Source organism: Gavialis gangeticus, unplaced genomic scaffold (genome assembly GCF_001723915.1).
Source record: "Gavialis gangeticus isolate Ggan-Ray unplaced genomic scaffold, GavGan_comp1, whole genome shotgun sequence".
Taxonomy (NCBI): Eukaryota; Metazoa; Chordata; order Crocodylia; family Gavialidae; genus Gavialis; species Gavialis gangeticus.
Window position 1 is genome coordinate 69,533,302 of NW_017729004.1, and position 8,685 is coordinate 69,541,986.

Here is an 8,685-nt window from a genome sequence, read left to right on the forward strand (position 1 = left end):
TTAAATCTTACCGCGGTGGCTGTTTTGGCCGCCTTGATTGGTCTGGCTTTTCCCCACCTGGGAAGCAGCTGATTAAATGGCCAGTGTAACACCGGCTCGTGCAGCCGCTGCTCCTGCTCTGGCTACGTCCTTGGAGGTGAGTTTCCTCGGTGGGGGGGCTGCCTGTGCATCTTGGGACCCAAGGGGACTGCCCCCTCCCCTTTGGGAGCCTGTGGGGGTGCCTCACAGCCACATGATCCATTACATTTAATACATTTTGAGTTCCTCTTCACTCCTACAGCTAAGCTGTGCCTTTCATTCCCATTTTCAGTGATTCCTGTTTCTTCACCAACCTTAAATACCTGGCAAACATAGCGAAACAGGGCCCCAGACAGTTCACCCAGAATCCCTCCATCACCTCCTCTCTTAGCCTGGAGTGTTTGATTAGTGTGGCCCTGCCCTCCATGAGGTGAAGCCAGACCAGGTTGCCCTGTGCCTCATCTGCGTATACATTTTTGGAGCATCCCATGACTTGTGACAAGAACACCCAGTTCCAGGCATGAGTAGGGCTAGTTAGCACATGGATCCTTTTTGAGGGGCTTCTGAAGTACACACATACTGAGGACTGCTGAGCTGTGCAGTCATCGTGGCTTGAAATGCTGTTAGCTCTGGTCAGTCCCAGCCCATTGAGCTATGTGGCATATCACAAGCTTTTGGCATGGACTAATATCATGTATAGGTTGTATTACACATATTTACTTGGCAGGGGAGAAACTTGAAAGACTCAGTGTAGTTAGCAGGCTGACCCCTGCAAAAGTGTACAAATGCCTCCAAATGCAAGGATCTCAGCTGTACAATTCATGGCAATGGAGGATTGCTTTTGGGCTTTCTCTCTAGCTAGCCCTGTTATCCTTTTGGCTAGGGGCAAGTGAAACTAGGGGGCGTAGAGCTTGCATGTGGCATGCCTGCCCTGAATTTGGGAGTATCTGAAGCCCCAGACTGATAAGTCTGGGAGTTAGGATACTTGCTCGTGTTACAACTATGCAGACTTGAACGATTGAGCTCTGCTCAGTGAAAGTTGGAACATGATTCAGAATTGATTTGGCCCTGGAAATGAAAATTTTTAAAAAGTTTGTACTAAATATAAATAAATTCCAAAGTGCTGCTCAACAGTGTGTTTATGGAGTACCTGTGCTAAAACTTGCAGTAGTTTCAAAAAAAGTCACATACATCAAATTTTGATCCACTAAGTGTATGAGTACTATATGCAAACTGCTATAGCCGTATTTAATGTCAAGCTTACTGTTTTCAAATTTGCTTCTCATTTCCATGTCCTCAAGGAGAGTGGGGTCTGAGAGTAAGGAGAAGGGGAAGGGGCTGCCAGGGAAAAAAGTTGGGGGGGAAGCAGAAAGCAAAGGGCTACCTGATCCCTCAGATTTATTTTCCCTGCTGTAGCAGTGGAGGAAGACAAATTCAAGGCATTTCTCCAATAATTAGATTCTATACCTGGAAAATTATAACAAATCTATACATTTTCCATATATAGGATCTATTTTGGGGTGGGAGGTCACCTTTTAACCAGGGTCATCTTTTGTTCAAGTAAATATGGCGAGCTGAGATGCTGGAAACCATAGAATTATTAAAATTGCCATGTCTGAAAGGTAAGTGAAAGATGTGGTTCTAGAAATGGCAAAATAAATATTTTCTAGGCTTAACAAATTAGGACTAAAGCTAGTATGTTTTACTCTTTTTTTTTAATGCTAGCACACAGAGGATGGGAACCACAGTGTCCCAAATTTCCAAGTTTATTTCCTAGATACTAACATTTAAAAGGACTGTTAGATCATCTAACCTAACTTCCTATACAACATAGGCCTTACAATTCCGTTCAGTTTTTTCTGTCTTGAGTCACATAACTCTTGTTTCACTGAAGCATATTTTAGAAAGGCACCTAGTTCTGATATAAGACTTTAAGCAAGGGAGAATCCACTTTAATTCATAGTTTGGATAATCACCCCACCATTAAAAATGTGTGCCTAATGAATTTGTCTGGCTTTTACTTCTAGACATTGGTTCTTGTTATGTCTTTCTCAGCTGCATTAAAGAGCCATTTAATACTTGATACTTTATCTCTGTAAAAGTAGTTACATGCTTTCATCAAGTTCTCTCTAAATCTTTTTTATTTCTCTCTCTTTTTTCTGGTTTAGTCCTTACCTGCTTACCAAGCAATCCTTTATACACTAGAAGACCCATTTCTGTAGACAAGCTGGACAGAATTTCACAAGCAGGGTACTGTATGTAGAATTCCAAATGTTGAGGAGAACATTCTAATTTAGAAACCCTGCTGTCATTCTTTACAGTAAAAAGTAGAATATTTCATGTGATGTGATATTCCAGCTAAATATAAAGACCAAAAAAGCTACATTTGACCTCCATCATCTTGACATTTTGTCACGTCATGCAAAGAATAAAGCTTGATTCTACTGCAATCTACTCAATGGGAAAATGTTTATTGTGACAGGTATGCAGGCACAAACAACACAAAAAGACAAAATTCTGCTTTTAAATTCAATTGAGAAATGTGTACCTGGTATCATGCCATTCCCTTCTTGGGATAATTCTATTCTGCATTCTACCATAAGGCAAACCCAAAATCTGCTTTCCTGAAGCAGAAATCTCAAGAATCTCTAAATGAATTTCACTGAAATGTTCATGAACAAGTACTATACCTATTATCATTTCACTCTTGGAATTTTCAAAGTAAAACTCTCAAACTCTAAAAAGCTGAGACATCTAAAGCTAAACAGACATGTAATTATGAAAACAAGTGCTTAAGTGGCTACCCCAAGGGAATTGATATAGGAATTTAAGACTCAAAGGGACCTCTCTGACCATCAGGCCCAGTTCACAGCATTCATACCTTCTTGTTCAACAAAAGGAATCCCCAAAATCGTTACTTCAGAACTTCACCGACATATTCAAGGAACAATAACCAAAATACTGAGAACACTCAGTATCGTATGATGCCCATTCCACCACCCCAAAGGCTGTTTGCCATATGGGCAGCTCCCACCAGCAGTCCCTTCTTTCCCACCCATGTCTGCCACTCACCTGCAGTGTGGGCAACTTGGTTCCTGTCTTTGTCATACATGCAGCACAGGCACCTTGACCCCCCTGCTATGTGCACAGGTTGGGCAGCCTGGCCTCTTCCCATTGTGCTGCCCCACTCCCAGAAGCAGGGACAAAACGCAGAAGCTGGAAGAGGTCGGGGAACCCAAAGAACACAGCCACCTTGGTAGGAGCAACAGGGGTGGGGGAGAGGCAGGGATGGGCAGGAGCCCACGGGCTATATGCTAACTCTTTGGGGAGACATGTGGCCCATGGACTGCCAGCTGGACAGCCCTACCCTACAACATAGCGACTGAATGCATATTCACTTGAGGTATGCATTTGATATATAGGTGGCATATTCAGGGCAGTTCAGTAGATATTAGGGGTGTGTGAAAATAGCTGTATTCAATTCGGATTCGGATTCAGATTCAGCCTGATTCGGGGGACATAGATTCAATTCGCTAATTCAGATCACTGTCTCAATTCACTTTGGCCAAATCCAAATCTGAAGATTCGATTCTGATTCGGAGAATCAGCGATTAGGCCATAGACAGCTTTATATGTTTTTTCTACATACCTCGAGGTACCAGGTGTGGCTCCTGAATGCTAAAATGATGGGGTGGATGGAGCATCCAACAGGAGTGTGCGGGGGAACCCCCATGCTCCTATGAGATGCTCCATCCACCCCACCATCTCAGCATTCACAAGCCACCTGGTACCTTGAGGGATGTAGAAAAAACATATAAAGCTGCGTCTATGTCCAAATTGTCAAATCTCTCCGAATTGAATTGGAGGCTTCCAGTTCGATTCAGAGAGAGTAATGTGTCTCTTGATTCAATTCAGAATTGAAGATTCAGACACTGAATTGGGCCAAATCTCCTGCAAATCGATTCAGCAACTGAAGCTTCACACAGCCCTAGTAGATGTGACCATAAATCTGGAAGCCCTCCAAAAATTTTCATCCTATGCCATTCTCCTATAAGCTGGTCTAAATGGACAGATGTTGCCTTGTAGTTGTGCATCATTCTGTCACGCCAGAACACTAAGCTTGCCCAATGGTATCCCAAGAAATGTCACATCTTCCTTCCTTCATGTTATTTTCATTCTAATAGGATGCAAGAAGTGGAAATTAATGCATTTTTTTCCTTACATCCTTTCCTTTCTTGTTCAGATTTCTTGTCCTGTTGGGAAGGAGACCATTCTTGTTTGCTCTATCTGGGTCACAGATGGTGTGGACAACATTTTTCCACAATTGAGTCATTAGTCAAAATCAACTGTTTTGTTCCATTTTGGCCAGGCTGTCTATAGAATCCTGGTCACTGCTGTTATGAATCCGACCAGCCTCTAAATCAGCAAAAGTAAAATGTCCATAGTTCACACATTCTGTATATTACAGAGTACATATTCAGAATAAAGCACACTTTTTCTAAACTGTTTGCAGACTATGTCTATTATAATGCCTCTTCCAAGACTCACTGGAAAAAAAGGAAATATACAGAAACATAAAGAAGTGATGAATATCACTCTGCTCTTCAAGTTCGTTATTTATTTTTGTCTCTAGACAGAAATATAGATGAATTTGAAAAGTAAAGAAACTTGCCTTGAGCAGTCAGTTTTGAAATACTCAGAAGATTCAGAAATACTGTGTTTGCAGCTGGTAAATAAAACTGGAGCGATTCATCATTCTTGCAGTCAGCTCCTCAATGACATGCTTGAAGAACACCATCTAGTGGATAAATGTAGTAGAAACAAACATGTACTTTTTCTGTTCTTTATTTTGTAAGGAATATTTTTGTCTTATGCCACACTTACTGTACAGTCTCATGAAGAATCATTCTGTATGAAAGTTAATGAAAGTCTGAACTTTGTCAGAAACCCCTCAAAAATGAAGTCTTGTCTTTTAGCAAAATATCCCACATTGCCAAAGAAAACAGGCTCAGGTGTCCCTTTGTGCAGAAATCCTGTACTATAAAAGACATTAACAGTATCCATGTTGCTCAAAATGGAGATATCAGTAAACTAGAGAAGCATCTGTGAAGTATAGTTAATCTATTTCAAAACAGAAAAATGGATGTGTCAGGCTTCAAAACTCTTAAAAATTATCTATATTTGTTATATGTACCTAAAGTGTGTAGAATTGTAGAATCTAAGTATAAAACTGTAGAAATCTTGTTTTCCTGTTAGACTGGGCCTTAATTAACCTGGGCATTTAATTAACCTGCAGAGCAGATTGTGATATTCACCTTTTACAGGGAGAAGTGGAAAGAGTTGTTTACAACAGTGCAACTAAGGGTGGGCACAAGTGGCACCAGCTGTGGGTGTGCCAGATCTGCCACCAGCCCAGCCACCACTGCTGTCCTGGTCACAGAAACTGCTTACACACTTCTTTACTGACATCCTTAATGTTTGGAAAATAATTTATATTGATATATGAAGATTTGGCAGTATTGATAATTTTGCTTCAAAATTTTATTTTGTTTTATCTTTTAGCTATCAGATAAATACCTAACTTAAAGATGGATACTTATAAAAAGTAAAAAGAAATAAGAAAAAGAAGAATTACATCTGCATGTAATTACAGCTATCTCTATCTAAAAGAACATCTACTGATCCTTTCTATGCTCATCTCAGCAAGTCTTCACACAATAAGGCCTTTCTTTTTTAAGAAAAATGAATTTTATAGTCACAGCCTTTTTTACACCATAAACATAAAAATAAAACTTTGTATTATTGATGGGAAATATTATAGCCATCAGATATGAGCTGTAATATATCTGAGTATGCTGGTTTATAGGGTAAGCTTAGCCATAAATTGGAAAGAGCATGCAACCATGTGACATGTTCTCATCGTATGTTAGAATACAGATCCAAATGAAGACTTTTAGTCTTTTAAAATATACAGCCCCAAAATCTACACTTAAAGTAAAATAACTGTAAAGTCTTAACATTTTAGAAGTCAGCCATTTTAATATAAAGAAAGGACACTGTTTACTGGAACTGCTTCTACCAGGCAGACTAGATATAACTCAGGTAAACAGAATTTATATTCAGAGAAGACAGTATTAACAACAAGTTTAATCATATAAGTTATACAGCTATATAACTCTGGAAGCTTTATGATAAGTAACACCTCTAAGACTGACAGCTGCACATTCACTGTGCTATGAATGCTTAATAACATACTAGCAAAAGAAAGCTAAGATGTTTAATTTTCTTTTTGGAAATTTCTCAGAAGATTCTGAGTGGCAAAGAAGGCAAGAGATAAAATAAATGTTGCCTTTGTTGGATGGAAATGTGGGTCTTGCTTATTTCTTGGGGCTCACAAAATGGATGTTTAGGATTATACTTTGATTTTTTTCTAGTAATTCCAACCTAGTATTTAAATGTATTGTCATACATGAGCAGAGTTTTACATGTTTCAGAATGTCTTATTTCCGCTTCACAATCTTTGGTAAATTTATCTGTGATTCCATAATATCTATACCTTGCTTTATTAATTGTCTGTTTTATCCCTTAACCTGTACCTTCCCTTTACAGGTGGTGGTGTTGTTTTTGCTACATTAGGTTCTTGCTGAATGGCTCAAAGACTTTGTGATCCATTTACTCATTAACTTTGCTACTGATAAACACTTCCACTCCTCCTCTTTACCTTTGAACACTTCTGGGGTTTGTGCAGACCTCTGAGCTTGAGAAAAATCTTTTCATTCTAATTTGGGTGGCATTATTTTAGAGCTTTCACTACCAAATGTAAGGGCCCATTCTTTTAATATGGTCTCCTTTCTTTTCACAGAGCTGATGGCTACAGGTAGCAAAATATGTGTTATCCTGTTTGTTTTCTCTAGTAGGAAAAGGCTCATGCTGCTAGGATATCAAATTTATACTTCTCTAATGGCTATTTCTCATAGCTAAGATACAATATACATCTTAAGTTTGTTCCATTCCCTTGTGTTTCATATTGCCAGTTAGTGCCATTGTCCATCACAAAATACACAGAAGACAAAGGGTATGAACAAGTGTTCATTTCTAGCTGTGGAAATCTCTCAAAAATTTCCACCACTACAAGTATTTCCAGAAGAGGGAGCAGTATAGACATTCAGAGTGCAGCCAGGGAGGAATTAACTCTTCAGTGGGCTCTAGGCAAACAAACTTGTGGGCCCCAGGCCTATCGAGACCCTCCTTCCCACTCTGGTGTTGCTGCCCATGGGGAATGGGGCTCAGAGCCACTGCTAGGAAGCAGCCACCGTGGCAGCAAGGCTGGCAGAGGGGAAGGGAAGTCAGGTGGACGGGGCCATTCGCGCCACTGCTGCAGAGGAAGGACAGGAGCTCCCTGCAGCTCAGGGCCCTAGGCATGTGCCTAGTTTGCCTATGTGTTAATCTGGCCATGACTAAAGCCACCCCCTCCTCCCTGCTCCTTGTGCCTTCCCAGACTGGGAACACCTTTGTCTAGAGAATGAGCAAGGAGTGGAAAGCCCCCCGTGGCTTCTCCAGACTGGGATGTCTCCAGCCTCAGGAAGGCTTTGGGCAAAAGCAGCTCAACTTCAAGACTTGGTGAAGTTGAGGTGCAAGACACCTGCCATCCCCTGCAACCATCCCCAGACCAAAGTCCACCAGTCTGAGGAAGGCAGAAGAACCACAGGGAAAGCTGTTGCTCAACTCCTCCCAGTCATGGAGGAGTCAAACAGAAATGTACAAGAGTTCATTATAGCAAGGGAGATTTTCCAGATGTCATCAAGGAACTATGTTCCTAGTTTTGACCAGGAGAGCAGAGATTCTCCCAGTAGAAACAGAATGGCTATATATGGCCAAAGGCACAGACGTGACTATATGAAACTATATTACTTTCCTGTAATATATTTATACTGGAACACAGATGGCTGCCTTGAAGGAGAAGGCTGTATTACATAAAATATTCTTCTAAGCCCAGCACTATACGACCTTTTTCATCTATGCTCAGAGTTTGACCAATTGGAAAGTAAGCACTAAGACAGGGATTCCCAAAGAGTGTGCCATGGTAAACTAGTGTTCTGTGAAATTGTCCTGTGAGAGGAGGTAATGGCTGTTCTTCCCACCCAGCACCCTACGTCTACCCCAGCTACTCCAGTGGTGCCTATGGCTGATCCTCTGTGGACTGATATTGCTGTTGTTGCTGTCCCCTGCCCTTCCCTTCCCCAAGGCTGCCCTGCCCCCCACACTTACAGCAGCACAGGTGGGTGAGCAGGTGCAAAGATGGGGCTGTACTTTGCAGCCTGGGTCAACCTTTCCATTCTTCCCATGCTTCTTGGGCTGGCAGGAGGGGTAATCAACAATGTGTGAGACCTTGCAGTAGCACCCTCAGCAGCAGAAACTGCCCTTGCCCCTGAGGTGCAGACCAGGGGGCAGGAGGGGACAGACAGGGTAAAGGGCAGGGGACAGCGGGTAAAGTCCTGTCCCTACTGCCCTTAAGGTTCATAGTTTCATAGTTTCTAGGGTCGGAAGGGACCTAAGCAGATCATCTAGTCCGACCCCCTGCCATGGCAGGAGAGAGTACTGGGGTCAAACGACCCCAGCAAGGTGTTCATCCAGCCTCCTCTTAAAGACCCCCAGGGTAGGAGCCAG